Genomic DNA, 5458 nt, shown 5'->3' on the forward strand with positions numbered 1-5458 from the left:
CAGCTCATTCATAAAGAGACGACGGGTGTAAAAAAAAAAATAAAAATAAAAAAAGACTGGGTTCACAGCGACAGACTGTGAGAGACAAGACACTTTAGTTCATCCTGCGCTGCATCCGTCGCATTAGCGCTTTGGTTTGTTGTTAATAATAATAAATAATAATAAAATAATGTTCTCAGTGTGAATATTGTACATAATAGTTTGTGTTATATGGAAGATCAAACTGGAAAAGAGATAAAAAGAGGACTGGACTTTTTTTTTTAAAACAATGATTGAATAGATTATTTGTGTATTCATTTATTTCTCAGTTTATATTATATTGTGTATTTTTTTTGGATCCTCCACAGTTATATAAAGCTGCCAAAGATCATGTCAGTGTTGCACTTATCCTCCAGCAGAACATGCTTCTAGTTGAATGTGTATAATAATAATAATAATAATAATAATAATAACTGATTAACAGTATTAAAATCCTTTTTAAATTTGTAAATTGGATTTATTTCATGATTAAATGTTTTTATGTATCATCAACCTTAACCCTCCTGTTGTCCTTGAGTCAAGGAAGGAAGGGAGGAAGGAAAGGAAGAAGGAAGGAAGGTAGGAGGGAGGGAGGTAGGAAGGAGGGAGGGAGGGAGGAAAGAAGTAAGGAGGGAGGGAGAAAGGAAAAGAGGAAGGAAGGGGGAGGAGAGAAGGAGGGTGGGAGGGAGGGAGGAATGAAGGAAAGAAAGAGGGAGGGAAGGAGGAAAGAAGGAGGGAGGCATGAAGGAAGAAAGGGGGATGGAGGAAGGAAGGGAGGAAAGAAAGAAAAGGAGGGAGGGAGGAATTTAGGAAAGAAGAAAGGGGGATGGAGGAAGGAAAGAAGGAATGGAGGAAAGAGAGGAAGGAAAGAAAAAGGGAGGGAGGAAGGACAGTTGGAAGGAAGGGAGGAAAGAAGGAACAGTCAAAACAGACAGGGTCAATTTGACCCGGGAGGACGACACAAAGGATAAAGGACGAGTCTTAAACCAAACAGTCAGGAGCCCGAATGAACATTAAAGCAGTTTTTCTTATAGAGACACAAAATGAATAAATATGAACATTTAAATGCCCAGAATCTTATATTCCTGAACACAGACTCTCTCCTTTATCTATTCATATTCACACATTTATTTTACTGTTTAAAACCATACAGACAAAACACTCAGTTATGACTAGAGCTTCGACTAATAGTCACTTAACTATTTTAATAATCGATTAATCAATTTGAGGACTTGGACTTTTTCTCTTGGGTTTTTCATACGACTTCAATTACGAGATTTCACCAAAATAATTATTTATATATGAGCAACTAGCCTGCACATACCCAAGTATAATGTCAATCAGTAAATGAATAAAGATAAATACACGAGTGGGGGTGAAAATAAATAAATAATAGTAATAAATAAGTAAGTAAGTAAATAAATAGAATAACAGATGAGGACAGTATTACAGGCTGTACTATTTACATACAATAAGAATGGCTTCCAGGTCTTTTCAGAAGATTTGGGGAATGTTTTAAATAAAAAATGCCAAAACGTTACTCGGGTTCAAAATCTACTTTAAAGACTTTAATAGTTTTATTTCATATTGAGCTCATTTGCTGTAAAGTTGTGTTTTTATCAGACTGTGAACAGTAAACAGTAAACTGAATGACAGGTTGTGTAATTACATCATTGGAGAACTGTAAGACTTCTTATTTTCTTTAATAATCATAATAATAGTGATTGATCAGTGTGGAGCAGCAATGACTGGTTATACCGAACTACTGTAATAATCGATTCATCATTTTGAGTCTTATTTTTAACCCTCCTGTTGTCCTCGAGTCAAGGAAGGAATGGCGGAAGAAGAAAGGAAAGGAGGGATGAAGGAAGGAAAGGAGGGAGGGAGGGAGGGAGGAGGGAAGGAAGGTAGGAAAAGAGGGAGGAAAGAAGGAAGGAAGGAGGGAGGGAAGGAAAGGAGGGAGGAAGGTAGGAAGGATGGAAGGAGAGAGGGAGGAAAGAAGGACTGAAGGAAGGGAGGAAGGAAAGAAGGGAGGGAGGAAAGAAGGACAGAAGGAAGGGAGGAAGGAAAGGAAAGGAAGGAACAGTCAAAACATACGGGGTCAATTTGACCCGGGGGGACGACACAAAGGTTAAAGAAGAAAGCCTGAATTAAATGTGAATATTTGTGTTATATTTGAGCAGTTGAGGACATCATTTTTGATTTTTTTGGACTGGATCGACTTTCTTTTTTTCTTTTTTTTTAACCATTTTCTGACGTTTTAAAGAACAAACAACTAATCGATTGAGAAAATGATCAACAGATTAATTGATAATTAAAACAAGTTGTAGCCCTAAAACTTACTCAACTTCAATGCAATTAAACTAAAATGGCATAAAATAGTAGAAAAACATGCATATTAATATTTCCTGAAGCCCAAGCGAACATATTCAGATGACTCGTTTAGTATAAAACACAAAGATGTTGAGTTTACCGACGCTGGAAACTGGAAAACCAGCAAATATTCACATCTGAGAAGCTGCTCGGAGATCATTTTTGACATTTTTTGCCATTAAAAAATGATTTAACCCTCTTTTATTTCTCTGTGACAGTAAACTGGATATCTTTTGGGAAAACGCTGACAGACATTTTTCACCATTTTCTGACATTTTATAGACCAAATAATTGATTAATGAGGAGATGTTAATGTATAATGCAGCCATAGTTGAAATCAAGTGTCCAGAAAATGAATGTAAGGCAATGTAAAGTCCTCAGAAGTGATGGAAACATGTATGTGTGTGTGACCCTGCAGAGGAAGTCGCAGAGAGCCTCCAGCAGGAACCCTCCTTGTTTTTGTGTGTGTGTGTGTGTGTGTGTGTGTGTGTGTGTGTGTGTGTGTGTGTGTGTGTGTGTGTGTGTGTGTGTGTGTTGGACAGAGAGGGATGAGTTGTGGGGGGAAGACGCTGTTCACCATCCATCACACACACACAGTTTGTCTCTGTGGAGCCTGCAGCAGCGTTTTCTTCCCACAGAGAGGAAACGGAGAGGAAACGCTCTGTTACAGACGACCGGAGGCTTCATGCATCATGTAGTTGTGTCTGTCTGACATGTTATTCTGTGTGTGTGTGTGCGTGCAGCTCCGGGCTGACATCACAAACAAATACCTGCTGTTCAGAGTGTTTTGTTACAGGCTTGTTACACTTTGCTCTCTCCCTCATCTCTCTCCTTCTTGTTTTCTACGATAACACCATCAATCCACACTGAGAGGGCTGAAAGTCTCAATCTTTTCCTGGGAAAGTTTGCACATGTTCAGACCCTCCATAAACATCTCTCTTTAAGATGTTGAGCTTTTTAACACATAGAACCCAATTTAAAGGATGAGTGTGTCTTAAACCAGCAGTCAGGTGTCCATACTGTATGAACAGTTAAGAGATTTTTTCCTCTCTGTAATCATTCCTCCTGTTCATACTGACTATTAAAATATCTCCTTCAAATGTGCTTTCAATGTAAAGTGATGCATTTAAAGTAGATGATCAGCTTCTATTGAGCTTCATCAGTCTGAGTTAGTCATATCAAGTGATATCTGACACATTTACAGTCTTTTTAGCATCAGATTCCCTCTTAGTGTTTCCCTGTTGAGCTGTGGTGGAAGTATAGTAACAAAAAGACGTTGCTACTAAAAACACTGTAACGTTGAAACATAGAAGATGAAGACTCATTTGGACGCTGAAGTGGCTGTGGATTTAGTCCTCCATCACTTCCATTGTAAGTGCATTATGAAGAGATCTTCTAATGGTCAGTATGAACAGGAGGAATCATTACAGACACATTAACACACTTAATGTTCATCTGGGCTCCTGAATGTTGGTTTAAGACACACATGAAACACTGTGAACATGTCCTATTACAATAAAAGTACTGCAGTATTATGAGTGATGTAGTATGCAGTATTACAGTAAAAGTACTGCAGTATTATGAGTGATGTAGTATGCAGTATTACAGTAAAAGTACTGCAGTATTTCTAGAAAAGCCTCACAGAGTCTCAGAGACGATTCAAATCTTGTTTTCTTCGTCTTTCTTTTAATTTTTCAACTTTAATTTTAAGGGTGGTTCACTTTATTCTGTTTATTTCTATTTGAGTCACAGTTTGCTCGCCTGCTTCTTTGCACACTCAGGAGCTGTGTGTGTTTTCTCAGAGTTAACAGCTCTAATTCCTGGAAATGAGGGCCGTAAAAACATCTGTGACACCTCAGCAGATATGAGCCTGCTGAGGATGAGTCTGTGCTGCTCAGCCGGTCGGAGGTTAATGAGGCGTGACGCGGAGGTGAGGAGCCATTATGGGTCATTAGCAGGTGAGACAGATGGCAGAGTGAGAACCATCACTGTGTCATTTAACCCTCCTGTTGTCCTCGAGTCAAGGAAGGAAGGGAGGAAGAAGGAAGGACGGATGGAATAAAAGGAAGAAGGAAGAAGGGAGGAAGAAGGAAGGAAAAGAGGGAGGAAGGAAGGGAGGAAAAGGGAAGGCAAGGAGGGAGGGAGGGAGGGAGGAAGGAAGGGAGGAAGAAGCAAGGAAAAGAGGGAGGAAGGAAGGAAAGGACGAAGGAAAGGAGAGAGGAAGGAAGGAAGGAAGGTAGGAGGGAGGAATGAAGGACGGAAAGAAGGACAGAAGGAAGGAAGGAAAGAAAGAGAGAAGGAGGGAGGGAAGAAGGACAGACGGAAGGAAGGAAGGAAAGAAGGGAGGAAAGAATGAACAGTCAAAACATACTGGGTCAATTTGACCTGGGAGGACGAGACGAAAGTGTTTTAATGATCCATCCTCATCCTCACACAGCTGCACACCTTCATCCTTTACGTGAATCTGATAATTTAACATGTGGAACTGAATAAATACTGAGTTACCTTTTAAATAAATATCAGAATAAAGGAGGAAAATGAAAGTTAAGAAGAAAAACTGATCACTGAAGAATGGTTTTTACAGGCAGGATCTCCACCTGGTGGCTGCTCTGTGAACTGCAGGAAGGAAGTGGAGCATTCAAAGGACAAGCTGACACAAGGAGAGAGTTTTTAAAATAAAAATTCAATTAATTAAGTATTTTTTAATTGGTTAATTCATTCATTTCATTCAGCTACTTATCTGGATCCAGGTCATATTAATTGATTCATTCTATTATAAGGAATTATATATAAATGTATTTTTAATTAATAATTGTGTCAGCTGGTTTCTCGTCGTTTAAAGAAAATATTCAGTTTTTCAACTTAAAACAACAGTCAAGAGTCCATAAGATCATTAAAGCTGAAGAAAGAAAGAAAGAAAGAAAGAAAGAAAGAAAGAAAGAAAAAAGAGGAAGAAAGAACAAGTAGTGGGAGGAAGAGGACGTTGAAAGAAAGAAAGAAAGAAAAAGGGGAGAAAAGTAAGAAAGAACAAGGAGTAGGAGGAGAATTAAAGAAAGAGACAGAAAGG

The sequence above is a fragment of the Scomber scombrus genome, chromosome 15, assembly GCF_963691925.1.
Source record: "Scomber scombrus chromosome 15, fScoSco1.1, whole genome shotgun sequence".
Classification (NCBI taxonomy): domain Eukaryota; kingdom Metazoa; phylum Chordata; class Actinopteri; order Scombriformes; family Scombridae; genus Scomber; species Scomber scombrus.